Source organism: Psittacula echo, assembly GCF_963264785.1.
Source record: "Psittacula echo genome assembly, chromosome: 4".
In the NCBI taxonomy this organism is placed as follows: domain Eukaryota; kingdom Metazoa; phylum Chordata; class Aves; order Psittaciformes; family Psittacidae; genus Psittacula; species Psittacula echo.
In genome coordinates, this window is record NC_137738.1 from 6,820,067 (window position 1) to 6,837,481 (window position 17,415).

The following is a 17,415-nucleotide window of genomic DNA, read 5'->3' on the forward strand; positions in this document are numbered from 1 at the left end:
TCTCTTTTTGAATTCATTCCCCAATAATGCTGTGAGGGGCTGGAGAGCAGGATGAAACCCTTCTGTCTGTGAATGTTTAGAACATCTGGTTGATCCTCGTAAAGCACAGCTGGAATGAGACTTGGGTCCTGAACAGCCAGGTATAGTGGCTCTTTCAGCCTTGTCACCAAGACCTTCCCCTTCTTTTCCAATGCTGCAGGAGCCTTTGCGTAGTTGCTGATAGCATTCAGGGCAGGCTGTTACTGATGCAGTTTCAGGCACTGGGAACACCATTTATTACTGCAGTTCTTCCAACCCTTCCATGGTTTCCTTTCTCATTCTTTGATCTATCCACACTGAGAAAAATAACCCCCGAAAACTCACTCTGACCCACATGCCCATGCAGCACAGAGCAGCCTTTCGATAGTTCCACTGAGCAAGCTTCAGCAGAAACCCTGGGTAGTTTTCATCTCCATTTCACCATCAGCTCATTAAGATGAGACAGGTACAACATCCCGGAATGAAAACGACAGACACAAACCCAGGTCTTTAAATCTGAGTGTTTGCTAAGATTCTGTGCTGACTTTTGATTACTGGTGCCTTTCACAGACTTCAGCTACAGGATCTAAATCTTTTTTATTGTGCATTCCCAGGATGATAAAGCACAGTTATCGCTAGTGCAGTTTGGCTTCTATACCCTTAACACAAATGCCTGTTCCTGGGTTCCCATATGCTACCCAAAGTAGTGAGATTCTAATTACGAGTCAATAAAGTCCTTCCCATTTTTCATGGTAATAGACCTAAAAGAAGTTATTTTTACTCACTAGTTACATAGTGCCTCTTAAGATGTCAGTGGCTGGGGACATACTGGGCTCACTGCAACCCAGGGAGGTGTTTATTTGCCAGTCGCATCTCTTTACCCCCCATCTCTCTGATCAGTGGTTTCTGCAGAGGGACATTGAGGATCCTTTGAGATCCATGGGTTCTCTGGGGCTGTCACTTGTCCTTTGCCAAAGCATGGGGACACCAGCAGCAATGTAGCCGTGGGACTCTGTGTAAATGCTGTGTCTGTCCATGCACAATATTCCACATGTGGTCTGTGCTGCTGGCAGGAATGCTTTTATTGCTGTGTCTGGCTGTGTTCAGGAAGCCGTGAAGTGTGGTACAATGTGAGAAATAGTTTAAGTCCTGTGCTGCTCGTAAACACTTAACCCTGCTTTTCAAGCGCAGTACTTAATCAAGGGGTGGAGAATATGAAGCCTCTTCCACTCACTTGGGCCATAAATGAGCCCTTTAGCAGTGAGGTACACAGAGGATGGCTGCTGTTTCCGATGGCTAAGAAAGTGTCTATAGCTATCGTTCTTAACAACTCCATCTCATTAGGATGGTGGGTCTAAAAAGACATTGGAACAGAAGGGGACCACAACCCCCATGATGTGACTGATGCTAAAATGCTAAACTCAGACCTATTGCAGTGCTTATTTGTAAAGCCTTGTCCTGAGCACACTGCTATCACTAATGGAAGGGATTTGAGGTGCCTCCAGACTCAGGCCTTTCCTGGGGCTTGTTCTTGCAAGGTACCTGCCTTTCTGTCCTGGGAGAGGGCATGGGAAAGGAAAGCAGCCTCCTGACTTGCACCTTGAGCATCTTCAGCTTTCACATTACATGTGGAAGTCATACTGGTAAGGTGAGGGTGACAAAGATCTATTCATCATAGGAACATGGAACGGTTTGGGATGGAAGGGGCCTCAAAGCATATCCCGTTCCAACCCCCTGCCATGGGCAGGGGCACCTTCCACTAGACTGGGTTGCTCCAAGCCCCATCCAACCTGGCCTTTCTAATGAATGTAGGCATTCCTGGGGTAAACCAAGTGCTAGGATGCATGCAGACAGCACTCAGAGGGATGTGAAAGAGGATGGACAGGAAATGTGCAGAGTCGGGCTGAGTATGGAGCCACGGCTGAAAACACATACCCCTGTGTGGACACGGTGGGTCTCTGTCCCTGCAGACCCTCAGCTCAGCAAGCAATGCTGGGTCACTGCTCTGTGCTAATTGACCTTAGCTGGGGAACTGCTGGGGGTGTTTGGGTTCACAGGGGTGCTGCTCTGCTGGGGCAGTCAGGATGGAGCATTGCCCTGTCAGAGCCTCGGGCTGTGCCTGGCTGCGTGAACACCAGCGTCAGGGGAGCAGAAGCTGCTTCCATTAGCAACTGAACGGTTCCGTGTCTGTAGATGACAAATGTGCTGCTTGTGAGATGTGAGGGCATGCTGACGTTAAACAGAGTTAAACACAGGTGCATTCAGCACTGGGGACACATGTTGTTTCACAGAGAGGGGCAAAGCCTGTTTTCTTTACCTTCCAAAGAAGGGCTTTTGACAAGGGCCTGTAGGGACAGGACGAGGGGGAATGGCTTTAACCTAACAGAGGGGAGATTGAGATGAGACATTAGGAAGAAATTCCTCCCTGTGAGGGTGCTGAGGCGCTGGCACAGGGTGCCCAGAGAAGCTGTGGCTGCCCCATCCCTGGCAGTGTTCAAGGCCAGGTTGGACACAGGGGCTTGGAGCAACCTGGTCTAGTGGAAGGGTCCCTGCCTGTGGCAGGGGGTTGGAACTGGGTGAGCTTTAAGGTCCCTTCCAACCCAAACCAGTCTGGGGTTCTGTGGAAAAGCAAACCTGTGATGGGATGTTTCAGGTTTCTGGGATTGTGTTGTTGGATGTTTAAAGTGGATTACAGGAATGCACAAAGCATTGTGGGGTGTTTAAGGGAAGGGCCAGAGGCAGGGAAAGGAGGGATCAGAGCAAACTGGGGAGAAACAAGCATTGGAGAATGAGTAGGAAAGAGGATGTGGAGGTCCAACTGTGTGTAAGCAGGCTGTGTGCTTTCCTGGGTGAGCTCTGTCTGTACTTGAGCCTGGCCTGGCCTCACACTAACCCTGATTTCACAGTTCTGTTTTCTTTCTCTCTCTGTCTCTGTGCATGTGAATATGTGAGTGTTTCACTGGGAGACTTCAAGCTCTACCAGTTGGTGAGTACAAGGCCGGAATGTGAAAGCCCAGGGCTGGACACAGGGTAAGTGAGGCTCATGGGCTTGGTATGGAGTATGGATGGAGGCAGTGTCTGGGGTTGGAGGTTTGTGCTGATGAATGGGAGAGTGTGGAACCATGCGTGTCCACTGGACCTGCTGCAAGAAGTGCAGATTGCTGCAGAACAGGGTTTCCAAGGGAAAGCCAGCAACTTGCTGTGGTTATGGGGCAAGGCAGCCAGCCCAGCTGATCTGAGGAACCAGATTAAACACGGACCATTTCCAGTTAAAGCTTTGATTGACTGGTAACCTACAGTGAACGGGAAGCCTTCATCCAAAAATCTTGGGAAGTGCAGTCTAGGAGCATATCTTCCAAACCTGTGTACTCGTATTCATCTTCTGCACATGTTGTAAAGCTGGTGTAAAGATGGTACATGTCTCAGGAAGGCAATGTTTTGCATTACCAACACTGAAATAAGGGGCCCAGATACGTTCTTTCTTGGAATGTAATTGTAAATGGATCTTGCTTCTAAAACACCGTGACATTGATTTCCTACAAAGTGACAGCCTTGTCTCATTACCTAGATTCATCTGTTGTGTGATGGATTTTAATAGCAAAGATATGAAATCTGATGATTAACCCCCACCCCCAAAAGACAAAGAAGTTCAGAGCTGTGTCACATCCTTAACATGCTTCAAAAGGAAGCGTGACAAGCAGTGCTTGGGAAGAAATTCATGCTGTAAGAAGTCTGATGGCAGGGAGTCTCGAGCAAAAGGAAAACACTGAAGAGGGAGAGAGGGGGAGATGTGGGGAGGCAGAGCCATTGGCTTCACACAGGCACAGTGTCCCTACCAAAGAAGAAAAGGTACGTCTGTATGTCCAGTATCCTTTGTTCTGACTCCATCCCCTGCCTGTGCTGTGGTAGTATTTCCCTGAAAGTGGTATGTCTCCTATTTGGGTCTTGGCCCTTCTGGCTCCAAAGGATCAGCATCACTTCCCTAAGTTCAGCGTGGTATGGGATAACAGGGGCAATGTAATCCACAGGGTTATCCAGTGTGTCTTCGGGCCACAAGGGGTTTGATTTCCACCAGGATGGATTTGACTTCTGAACTTAACAGATGCTGTGTCTGAAATTCTGTGATGGAAAGGTTAACAGTTGGACTCGATGATGTTAAAGGTCTTTTCCAACCTAAATTCTATGGTTCTGTGGAGTAAAAGCTCATTATACTAAACACAGCAGAAGGAAGGAAGGGGTATAGCGTGTGTACAGAAATTGACAGGGAAATATAAGGTGGAGGGAGAAAAGCCTTGGGAGTGGGCAGGGATACTGGGGTAAGGCTTGTCCGCTGCTTTGTGTGATTCCTGTAAGAGCCTCATTATCTGGGACCTCTTTGCTCATCTCCCTAAATGTGGCAGCCAGGAAACTACATTCTCACTGTGAGTCTCGCAGGATGCAAGCTGTGCTGCTTCATCAAAGTGATGGCTGCTGCTGTAACGAGCTGCATTAGCCCAAGATTGATTGTCCCTTTCACAGCGTGAAAGATTGGTGCCATTTGCAGCGGGGATGGTCTGCCCACTCTGAGGTTAATGCTGATGTGGGGCATCACTCACTCAGCTGCCTGCGTGGCAGTGCTGGTGGGGAGCCTGCTCTCCCATAGCTGGGCATGGTGCTGCGGGCATGGGCAGCCTCTTGTGGTGCCTGCTGGGACACTGACAGCCCCGTGCTCCACTGGCTCAGGGTTTAGAACTGAGAGGTTTAGACTGGATATTGGGAACAATTCCTTCCCCAGAGGGCAGTCAGGCATTGGAACAGGCTGCCCAGGGCAGTGCTGGAATCACCATCCCTGGAAGTGTTCACAAACCGTGTAGAGGAGGCCCTCAGTGCCAAGGGTTAGTGGTGGCCTTGGCAGTGCTGGGGAACGGTTGGACTGGATGATCTTGAAGGTCTTTTCCAACCCATCTGATTCTGTAACTCTATGATCATCTGTCCCATACCGTGCGGTTGCCTCAATACAGCACTAACCTCCGGCTGCTGGTTGGGACAAGAAGGGTGATTGGGACAGGGAGGAGGAAATACAGAGAGAAAACTGTGCCCTGCTGTGGGGCTGCCCCTCTGGGAAAGCACAGAAGGAGCATGAGGGATTGGAAGGCTCAGCACCACAATCCCAGTGGCTGAATCCTTCACACGGGCGTCTCACAGGAGGCTTCTAGGATTAGGCCAAGTGCTCTTGAAGTGTTTCTCCTAACTGGGTTTTAGAGCAAGAAACGAGAAGAGAACTGCATGGAGAATTCACAGCTGAATGAAAAGCCTGTGTGCAGAGTTGCGTCCAACTGGTTTCTGAGTCCTGGAAAGCCACAGGGTCCTTAGGCTGTGCCTGCCTTTATTTAAGTGGGAAGTGGCTTTTGGATTTCTGGGAGAGAGCAAGTTCAGGTGACAGCAGATGAGAAATGTGAGGCCTGCGGCAGTGCCCTTACATTAACTCCAGGTTGGAGGAGACCCAAATCCGGTGCGAAGGCTGTCGTGAGGCGTGCTGGAGGCAGCCTTGCTGCTCTGCATCTGGTGCTGACTTCATGGCTGGCTGCTTTTTCAGGTGACTCCTTTGTCCCCTGCCCTCCTCACCCTGTGGCTTGGCTCAAAGGAGGCGAGAGGCAGCAGCTTCTGTTCATCTTTAAGTCATTTTTAACAGATCAGGACAAAAAGCTTAACTCCGAAAGAAAAGGGAAGGAAGCCTTAGGCAGGTGTTAGCATGCAGGCAAAAATGGGTGAAGCAGGGAATAATAAGAGCCTTTCATAGGTTTCTTCTGTACTGGTCGATCAACATAAACTCTGTGGTCCTATGCTGGTTATGACCAGATTCCTATTTACTGGGCTGCGTTGGGTTTTACAGCTGGAGCCTGCAGCTGGATTCAAGGCACTGATGGTGAGAGATGCGATTTCCCTCTTCCAGTATTTCAAGCTATTTTCAGATAAATGACTGATGTTCCTAGCTGATCTTCATGCTTTTAAGAGCTGATGTCTGACCATCTGTCTCCAATTAGTCCCTTCAGCCCTGCAGTGTTTGCTCTTTTAAGTTCTCACACTTCTTTTTGGATACATTAATAATGAAGGGACCTCAAAGCACGCTGATGCTGTCAACCCATCACACCACAGCCCTGCTTAGCTGGGGGTTGTCATTCCTGCTCCCCTAATCCTTCCTAGTTTAAAGCTCTTCTCACCATCTTACAAGCTTATTGGCGCAGGTGCTTTTGTTCCACTTAGGTGGATTCAACCCCTCTCTAGCAGCCCTTGATCTTCAGAGGGGATCCATGATTGTAAAAGCCCTTTGCAACAAGCTGTTGATTTGCAGGATCAATCCACTCTTCCTCAAGCTTTTTCCCCATTACCACTCTCTTTTAGAGGCAAGACTGAGGAGAATGCCACTTCAGCACCCATGTCCTTGGCCATCATCCCCAAACACGTCGTATTGCTTGATACTTTCCAGGTTTCCAAAGGCAATTGTGTTGGTGCCCACGCGGATGAGCAGTGGGGGATAATAGACTTCTGAGGCTTTTCTGGCCTTCAGACTATCCTCAGTGTCCTGGATCCTACCAAATCTCCCCAGGCAGCATCCTCTGTCCTCCACAGCAGGAAGTCTCCTAGTGCTATTCCCACTTTCTCCTGGTGCTACCATGTGATTTAGGCTCAGTTGCCTCCAATGCTGCTCTGAACAGAGCTCCCAGCCCCTCATCTAATACCATGGCACCAAATCTATTCTGCAGTTGCCAGTCTGCAGGTGGACCAGCAGCCTTCCTCCTGGTGCTACAAGTCACCAGCTTCCAGCTTTTTTCCATCATGCGGGTCTCCTTTTCCTAACCCACTGAGCACAGACTCTGAATGCTCCTCCATCAGTGCAGTTGGGTGTTCAGGCTCTTGTAGGGTTCTGGAGAAGGTACTGTCCTCTTTTACACGATCTCTCATGCTGTGCAGGCTTCCCACCTCTTTCTGCAGCTCTTCAACAAGTGCTCACCTTGTTGTGTGGGCACGAAGGCCATTTCGCTATCCCAGGCGCATCTTGCACTGCTGCATTCTCCCTTGGGAGCTCAGCCTGTGCCGAGGCCTCTGATGTGCCAGGAGGAATTGCTGCTATTGATGTTGGCCTGTGTTCTGTGGGGCATCACCACCATTGCTGAGCACACATGCGCTGTCCTTGGCTCCCTTCTGGGTGCTCTTCTGTGCAAACCGGAGCATCTGTTTGCACCTTCTGTTACTGAAGCACAGACCAGTTTTTGGTGCTATGTGACACCGTGCAAACTCCAAATGGTAGAGATGAACAGCCTTTCTTATTCCCAAGCTGAGGTGTGAAAATCATAGAGCAGGAGTAAGACTCAAAGCACAGGTTTGTTCTCCTCCAACCTCATCCTAGCTGTGTAGATCTCTCTATATGCAGCTTCACCACCTTTTAATCACTTCTATTTGAGTGCAACTGGATGTTTATCTGGCATACAAAACCTTGGCCAGGGCTCATTCGATCAATCACAGTGTGGTTGTAGCTGCTTCACTGGCAAGGCGCTAACTGCTGTAGGGCAGAGGAGTTTTCTTCTTCCAGCCTGCCCGGCTTCGAAGAGCACTGCATTTGATGACTCCTGTGCAAACAATTCAGGCAAGTGCAAGATCTGAGCTGGTGTTTGATGGGGAAAGAAGCAGCTCCATGCAGAGCTGTGGTGAAGAAGGGGCTCATTCCTGGCTGGGGTGCGCTGAATTAACTCAACTACTTGTTGAGCCTGGTTTAGAGGTGTCTCTGTTGTGATGGATCCTGACCAGAACAGTTTTATTCCATGTGCAAACCTGGGCCTTGCTGATGTTGTTGTGTCCTGTCAGTGCCTTTTACAGACAGCAACTGAGGGAGCAGTGACGTTCTTCTCTACACACTGATGGCTGGATAAGTGAAGGCTACTACCCAAAGGCTGGGCTGGGACCTGAGGAGTAAGCAGGCTCACAATGATGTGTGTCTGTTGGGGTGAAGAGGGACACAAGAGAGAACTTGGTTGAGGAAGGAGGTGGGGGACAGGGAAGGAAGAGTCCTTCTGAAAACAACGAGAGGGAAAAGCCAACCGTATGCTTTGGGCTGAGGACTGAATGGAAAAGTAGACTTGGAATTATAAACTGGTTTCTCTCTGAACCACACCTGGAAAACCAGAAATGTTGAGATACACTCCTTGTAAGCAGACCAGCATCTACGGGAGCCTGGCTTATGTGTTTGCTTGCTCTTGCTAATACAACAGCCTGCAAAACTCCCAAGATGGGTTTACCGCTTACTCTGAGAAAGTCAATAACATCGCTCAGGGAATTGCTTTGAGTCAGCCAGGGCTTAATGTAACATGGCGTGTGTAAGATCTCCAGGCTTGGTGCCATCTGCTCGCAGAGCATTGGGTCGCTGTAAGGATGTCAACAAAGAAGCTTGTGAAAATGAGGAGGGAAATAACAAGCTCCAGGGCGTAGGAAAATGGTGATTTTTCTGACTGTTGCCTTCATGAGATTGGTTAAGTCTGAGTTTTGAATCTGCTCCCTTCCCATTGTCTCTGGGGACATGCCTACAAGAGGAAAGACACGAATCTGCTCGCTTCCCACTTTCTCTAGGGAAATGCCTGCAAGAGGAGAGAGACGAGTCCTTGAGTTAAACTGAGAGAAACATGGCAATGAGACCAGCAGGCTGATGAGACAGAGAAAGAACTTCCCCATGGTCTTTGGAGATGTCACATGGGAACCCCCTGAGAATTAGGGTTGGTGGGTTAGTGAGGGAAAAGCAGCGAGTGGGCGTCACAGTTAGCAGCTATAGAATCCCAGACTGGTTTGGGTTGCAAGGGACCCCAAAGCTCATCCAGTTCCACCTCCCTGCAATGGGCAGGGACACCTTCCACAAGACCAGGTTGCTCCAAGCCCTGTCCTGTAAGATCTCTTTAATGCAGCTTTCAATATAATCTGTGAGTTACCCAGTTAAAGAAAAGATACTAAAAAACCAGGTGAATTTAAACCCTAGGTGGTAAATCTAATAGCAATGTTCTTTGCTCCAAGTCAAGATAATTGCACTTTGAGAAATTCTTTTGGTAGAACATTAATTCTGACCTTTCTCTGAAGTGTGACATAAACATGTTCTAAAATGGATATTCATGCCCAGACTGTTTCCATTATCAGCTAAAAAGATTTGGGAGTTATGTTACAGTTAATCTGTTTTAAATAAACGGTCTCTCGCTGTGCTGTTTTCGTGCTATAACAGACTGCTCAGGTTTCTCTCTTCCCCCTCCTGTGTAGAAGATACAATTCCACTGGTTTCCAACAGCTGATGCTTGAATACATGCAAAACTCTGTGTGTGTGTATGCAGATTGCCTGTCACAGTGTTCAGCTACTTCAAATTGCTGCTCACTCACCAAAGACTAATTCTATTTCCTGAACCCCTGCCCTGCTTTCACCTGTGACAAGTGAAGAATAGTTCATCCATTATAATAAGGATTATTAATACATACCAGTTTCTAACTGCGGTCTGATTTCCCCCACCAGCTACCAGGAGGGCAATGCCTCTGTAAATGTATGATCACACTCCTCTCTCCTCCAGAGATGGGGACCAGTTTCCTTATCTCTACCCGGTGACACCCGACAGTGAGAGCAAAGGTGCAAATATATATGAAAACCTGGACTTGTCCTTCTCCATCAGCATCTGCTGCTTGGCGGTTCCTGCAGGAACAATTCGTGCCCACTGTTCTCTAGAAGTCAAAGGTAAAAGACTTCTGCAGGAGTCTCAAAGCTGGGGTTCAGGGTAGAGGTGTGTTTGAAGCCATGCTCCTCCATGGAGCCCTGGGGGTGGCTGCCTTGCTGTGCTGGGAGTAGGAAGGGGCCCATTGCCTAACACACAGTTGAGCTAAGGAGAGACTGTGAGCCAGTGCAGCACAAGGGGCAGGTTTGGAAGTGTGGGAATGAATGAGCAAGGCTGTGAAACCCATCTGCATAGCATATGGACTGCATGTCATGGGCTTACTGGGGTCAGATACCAAGCCCATTGAGCTGACCAGCCTTAGGTCCTTGGAAAGCATCCCAGGAAAACACGCTTGTCTTCAATACAGCTCAGTATTTCTTCTCCCATCACCATTTATGTGAGTTACTTTCAAATGTGTCTGTCCTTGAAAGCCAAGCGGTGGAACAAAACAGATGAAGATGAGGTTAGAGTCATGGTACTGCTGGAAACTAATGTTCTCTAGACTAGTGTAATGGTAATGTCATCTGGCAAGCTACCAAAGTCGGGTTTTGCTTATTTTAGTTGCTCTATTTCACTCCAAAGTCATTTTTTCAGTACTTCTGGTGATGTGTCCTAAGAGAAATGTATAAGGTTGCTTAAAGAATTAGCCATGAATCCATCTGTTTCAAGAGGGTAAGCCCTGGAAGCGGAGAAATCTTGATTTATGCTCTTGGTGCATGAGGCTAGCCTGGGTGATTTCTGAGCTGTGAAGGGAACTTTTCCTTGGGAACCCAAAGTGTGTATTTTAGTGAAAGGAGCAAAGCCATAGGTTTTTTCCTGCTGACTCTTGTTTCATTTATTCTTATGAAGTGCTCTTGGACCACTGAGCAGCTGAGTCTGACCTGAGGTTCAATGGACTTGGAAGGACTTGGGGGTGTTGGTCGATGAAAAAATGACCATGAGCTGGCAGTGTGCGCTCGCAGCCCAGAAAGCCAACCGTATCCTGGGCTGCATCAAGAGGAGCGTGACCAGCAGGTCGAAGGAGGTGATCCTCCCCCTCTACTCGCTCTCATGAGACCTCACTTGGAGTATTGTGTGCAGTTCTGGTGTCCTCAACATAAAAAGGACATGGAACTGTTGGAACAAGTCCAGAGGAGGGCCACGAGGATGATCAGGGGACTGGAGCACCTCCCGTATGGAGACAGGCTGAGAAAGTTGGGGCTGTTCAGCCTGAAGAAGAGAAGGCTGCGTGGAGACCTCATAGCAGCCTTCCAGTATCTGAAGGGGGCCTACAAGGATGCTGGGGAGGGACTATTCATCAGGGACTGTAGTGACAGGACAAGGGGTAACAGGTTCAGACTTAAACAGGGGAAGTTTAGACTGGATATAAGGAAGAAATTCTTTACCGAGAGGGTGGTGAGGCACTGGAATGGGTTGCCCAGGGAGGTTGTGAATGCTCCATCCTTGGCAGTGTTCAAGGCTAGGTTGGATGAGGCCTTGGGTGACATGGTTTAGTGTGGGGTGTCCCTGCCCATGGCAGGGGGGTTGGAACTAGATGATCTCAAGGTCCTTTCCAACCCTAACTATTCTGTGATTCTATGAATGCGTTCATTTTCAGTCTGTTGCTCTCTTCTGCAGCTCAGTATTTGGTTACATAATGTGTTATCAACGCTGTAATAACCCACAAATCCCCTTACACTGCCCTCTCTTCCAGTTACCACAGCCTGCAGAGGATACTATAGAAGAAAAAGTGAATTTAGAAGGTTCTGGAAACGCAGCATGGGGTGGGGAAGGAGGAAAAACCACAGATCTCTTTTGACACATGGATTTTGAAGGCAAGTTTTTAACAGACCCGCTTTTGTACTAATGTTCATGCTACAGCCTATGCTGGACAAACTGCTATGGTGAAAAGGCTTAAAACCTAACCCAGTGCTGTTGTCCTACCCAGGCAGAGCAGCATGAGCTATGCTTGGTGTTTCACCAGGAAAGCTTGCATGATGAGAAAGGCTAACTTGGTCTGCAGCAGAAGGGGAAGAGATGTGAGAGAGGACAGAGGCTGCAAGACATGAAATAGCACAGACAAATCCAAGCAGCCCATCTGCTAGGGTCTGGGTGTGGGGTGCATGTGAGTGTAGAAGGGCAGCAGTGCAGCTCTTATAGCAAATACATGAGCATGAGGCAGACTGGTTCTGGAAAATCCATGGACACCACCTCCCAAAATGAGTCCCCACCAGCCACGTGTCGCTTATAGAAGTGATGCTAAGCTGCTCTCCCTTTCCAACCTCCCGCTTTGAGAGCTGTTCCTTCAGTGCTTTGGGGATTCTGCTCCTCCAGCAGTCATGCAGCATCACTCTCTTTTGTCTCCTAGGATTTGCTGCTTCAGTCACCTCTCCTGCTTTAGGGCCTGAACATTATCTCATTTCCCTTATATTCAGGGAATACTGGACCTTTGTAGAGTAAAGCAACCATTTTGCAAAAGAAATTGTGAAAGTGTTAATGATATTTCTCCTTTGGCAAGCCTGCCTCTCCTTAGGAGCTATGGTGTCTCCATGGAGTGTATCACAGCTCCAAGCAAACCCAGGAGCTGGAGTGTCCTTTGGCTGCCCTTTGTCACACTAGGGTGAAGAAGGGCATTTAGACAGATCTTTGCAGGGCAGAATGAGGAGAATCTGTAGAGGAATGAAGAAAATATGTAGAGTGGTCTCTTGCTGCTTGGACGCCTGGATCTGGACACCAGCAATCCCACATTAAGGCAGTTCCAGCAGAGTTCCCGTTACTCTACACAGTGTTCATTCTGCTTTGTCTTTCTACAGGTTATCCCAGCTACTTACCCACTCCTGATATCTAAAGGGAAAAAGTGCTCTGGTCAAACACGGGAGTGGTGTCTGCTCTGAAACTTGTGATAAAGCATCTCTTTAACATCTGCATCCCAAATCTTCCCTTTTATTTCGAAGGCCACCCTGCTTTTCCATGTGGTGAACTGTGAAGGGATAGATCCCTTTTGCAGGTTCTCAGATAGGAAATGATGTTCCAGCGGTGCAGGAATTGGGGAGTAGAGGGGGGAGAAGCTGATGGCCCTCAAATCCACTGAACACTTGACCTGCTGTTAGCCACAGGGGGGAAGGGATTTGTCTTCTGACTGCAACCAGTGTAAATCTGTTGCCTTGTTGGTTTGCTCCTGTAAGGTTCAGAGACGTCAGTCCCTAATTCAACAGAGCTGTGCTTGTGCAAACTGCTTTAATTGCAGTATCCAGCTCTCCCGTACTTGAGCGTTCTGTCAGGATGGCTGCTCAGGGTGTACTTCAGGTGACCTTGACTTCAATTGGTTGCAGTTCATTTGGATGATTCCAGAGTGTTTGCTACCCCTGATTAAAACTGGTTTCTTTCCAAAAGTGTTATCTTTCTTCCTCTTACTTCTTTCTTTAAGTACTTAGATGCATGCTAAGGTACCCTGAAACATTCCTGTGGGATGGATAGACTGAAGAGCTGAGGTGCCTCACTTCTTACTGCTATGGGGGACTTGGGGTCAGTTGTTGCTATCTGCAGGTCCCTGATGTATGATACTGGGCTCCAGCACTTCCCAGCATGAGTAACATGCTGTATATAGTTATCTAGGAGAAAGGGCTCTACTTGTGTTGCACAAAGTGAAACAGGGCTGGAGTGGCTGAAGCAAAGGGAGCAGGAAGAGGGGATGGCACTTCAGCAACATAGCGGTTCAGGGTCACTTTAGGTATGGTGCAGGCGTTCAGCTTTGAAGAGAGCTGTAGGAGCAGGTGAGGTCTCTTCCTCTTATTGATTGCGTTTTGGCTTTTAAGATGAGGTTCTCACTGGGTCTGTCCTACCTGCTGTACTAGGATGTGTGGGACTGCATCCTTGCTGGTGAGGCCGTCACCTATGCTCAGAGATAACTCGCTAGTTCTGTGCCCCTGACCTGACCCCATGTCCCCAGCTGGGCCCCACATAGGCTGCCCTCCAGGTGTCTCTGGGAATCAGATGCCTATGTTGTTTTGTCTCTGTTCAGAAAGCAGAGCAGAGCTTCACAAAGGCTTGTTGGCTTCCAAGAAGTCTCATTGAATTTCAGAGTGGTTGAGATTGGAAGGGACCTCTGGAGCCATCCAATTCCTTGTCCAAGTAGGGTCACCTAGAGCTCCTTGCATATCCCGGTGACTTCTGAATATCCCAAGGATGAACCCTCCACAGCCTCTCAGGGCAGCCTGTGCCACGGCTGGCTGCCCTCACAGTGAAAAAGCATTTCCTGGTGTTCAAATGTACCCTCCTGTGTCTCAGTTTGTGCCCATTGCCTCTTGTCCTGACGCTGGGCACACTGAGAAGTGCTTCTTTACACCCTCTGTGTCCTCAGAGCCCTCTAACATCAGTCTGGACAAGGCCATGATCCTGGCTGGACCCACTTTGAGCTGGCGGTTGGACTAGAGCCCTTCAGAGGCCCTTCCAAACCTTCATTTTCCTGGGATGCTATAGCAGAACATAAGGACTGTACCTTAAGGTACAGAGACCAATTGGGAGACCAAGGTACCGCTCAGCCCACAGCTGCAGCACCAAGTGAAAGAACACAATTTTGGGCAATTTTTGCCCAGGTTCCTCTCTCGTCAGAGCATGATTCTTTTGATAAGGAGTCTTTAACTTTGATTACTGCAAACACTCCAGTCAAAGGCACTCAGCAGGTAGCTATGGCAACCCCTGGGATAAGTGGTCTAAAATACACCAGGTAAAATAATGAGGGGATAATAATATGGGTTTAGTTCAAATAAACTATTAAGTGTGACTAATGGTTTTACATTAGAAAAATATTCATACACCATATTTCTGGGCTATAAATTAGTCATGGTTTGAGGCCCATTGTTCATCCCACTGCTGCAGGTGGTCTCCAAAGAATACTGTTAATATTAATGCCTCCTGCATTTTGTTAACCCAGCACTCGGCAGGAGAAAAAAAGAAGTCTTGTAGCTCCACAAAATAAAACTGTTAAAGGGAGAAGAGAGAGGGGAGGGAAAATTACCCAAGCAGAGAGAGCTGCAGCCCCTCACAGGGGCCGACCTAACTAAATGAATGTGACTCGATACTTCCCTCCCCAGACTGTCTGTATTTGGACTCAAATCAAACCTAGTAATTAACAGGCAGGTGATAAGTGCTGTGTATACTCAGCAAGAGACAGTCATTACCTAAGGAAAGCTTATGATGATGTAAATAGTCTAATGTATTTTCTTAACTTGTGGCAAGGAGAACAACAGCTGGAATTCTCTTCTGGAATTCTGAGGGGCTGGTCTCCTGTGATTGCTCCTCCAGCAGCTACCTATCCCACTAGCAAGAAGGCAGAACTGAAGCTTGCTGGAGGTACTCATGCTGTTCCATAGGATCATAGAATCAACTGGGTTAGAAAAGACCTTCAAGATCATCCAGTCCAACCATTCCCCAGCACTGTCAAGGCCACCACTAACCCATGGCACTGAGGGCCTCGTCTCCATGGTTTGTGAGCACTTCCAGGGACGGTGATTCCACCACTGCCCTGGGCAGCCTGTTCCAATGCCTGACTGCCCTTTGGGGAAGGAATTGTTCCCAATTAGTTTAAACCTCCCCTGGTGCAGCTTGAGGCTGTTTTCCTCTTGTCCCATCCCTTGTTCCTTGGAAGCAGAGCCCAGCCCCCTCCTGGCTCCATCCTGCTTTGAGTAGCTGTAGAGAGCAACATCTTGATTTTCAGAATATAAAACAGGAGATCATATTCCCTCTTAACTCCCTTTCTCCATATTGTTTTCCTGTCTTCATCCTGTCCTGAGCACAGCCTGCCCCTTCTCATCTTTCCTTTGCCTTTTGACTGTGGTCACACAGAAGCAAATAGAGCTATCCGAACATCAGGAAAGAATTCATCGTTCAGACCTGGCAACCACCCCAAGGATTTTGGATCATAAATCCTGCAGCAGTCCTTACAGCTTCTTTAGTTGGTTCACCTTGAAGCATCTAATACATAAAAGATTATTATGTTATTTTTGTCCAAAGTACTGCCATTATGAAGTGGACATAGTAAACAAAAGTGGTCCATGTCCCTTCTTTGGTTATCCACCCTCCTTTCTAGGTAGTTACAGTAAACCCTGATGAAGATTACAAGCAAAGCGGCTTTATTAAGTTAGCTTTTCTTATCAACAACAAAAAATGACATTTGATTGTAGTTTTGATCAATGGAGAGGATCACGTGAGGAAAACACAGTCCATGGGGTTGCTTTTCAAAATGGACTTTGTAATCGATTTTTATGTTTTAGACTCTTTCTGACCAATTTAAGTTCCTCCTCCAGGAGCTTTAGGTATCTCTGCTTGTTTTTGTCAGGTATTGCCTCTGGAAGAAGTAAGCTTTGTATCACAGCAACGGCATCTGAAATAGTGCAGTGTGCAGGTTTAATCAGCCGCTACCCAGGGCAAGATTGTTCAGGTAGGGAAGGGAGGAGAAGGAGCCGAAGGTGGAAGCCCTTTGTCCTCTTCAAGCAGTGGGTCACGGCAGATAGGGGCAGGTACACTTCCAGCCGTCTGCATAACCCAGTAGTGTTTCTCCTCCCTGTTCGTCTTGTTCCCTGCTGTCTCTTAAGGCATTTTGAGATGAGGCCACCTTACAGAGTGATGTGGTCTCAGCAAAGTAGGGTGCTTTCTTAGGCCTGAGGTGAATTGGGGATCAGTGTTCTGCATCTTTCTGTTAATGTGAGCTTCAGCCTACCTTTGCTCGCTGAGTGTCACCCCTTTGGGCTTGGCACACATGGCCTGAATGTCGGGATGATCCAGCCTCTGGGATCCATGGTGATTACTGCCTTTTTCCCCTTTTTTCTTTCTTTTTTCTTGTGATTTCCTTTTGCTGCCTCCATGCTGCCCCTTGGGCTGTCATGAGGCTTTCTCCTTTCACAAGCTGGGACTCTTCAGCTCAGTGAGCGGGCAACATGCCTACATCATCTGTTGTACTTAAAACCTATCCTAATTCAAGTGACAGCTCCCCATGTCCCAGCTTGCTTTAAGAAAGGGCGAGGGAATGCTTTGTTCAAGTCAAAGACCCAGTAGAGGCCACTTCTCAATACTTCTGCAAGATGCCAATGAATAGGCTGCCTCAGAAAATGAATTCTGGGCTCCAGGAGTAAGTGCTTGAATTCTGGGATAGAGACACACATAAGAATGAGACTGATTCTCTGCTTCCAGTGCAAATTCCGTCGTAATTGAGCTGCTATTAGCAACTCCGGGGCGGTGCACTGTGTGTTTTTATGGACCAATAATAGATGTCGAGGGTGATTGGAGGCAATCAGCCTTCAGCCTAGAGTTTTACAAAGCCCCAGATGTGTGAAATGATAGGCCACTGAAGTCTTCCCTTCTCAGACTTATAAATACTCCATGCTCCAGAAAGCAAGCCAGCTGCTCGCTGGTGGGGAACAGGCAAAAGACCTGTGGTCATGGTGTTGTGTATGGCCTGGGCCACTGAATCAGAAGGGTTGTTCTGGTTGCTCAGGCCCATAGAGTCCAGCTGGGGTTAGTTGTACCAATTTGAGTGGTAGTGAATGGTACCAATGAAATGGAGCATGGTAGATGTGGCAATGGTCTGGCAGTCCCATGCAGCAGCAAGGAGGTTTTCTGTGTCCAAACTGTGTCAGTTCTGCTCAAGCAGGGCACGGGCTGTCACAGAGGTGATGCTTGTGGCCAGTCTGGTCCCCCATGTAAAGGC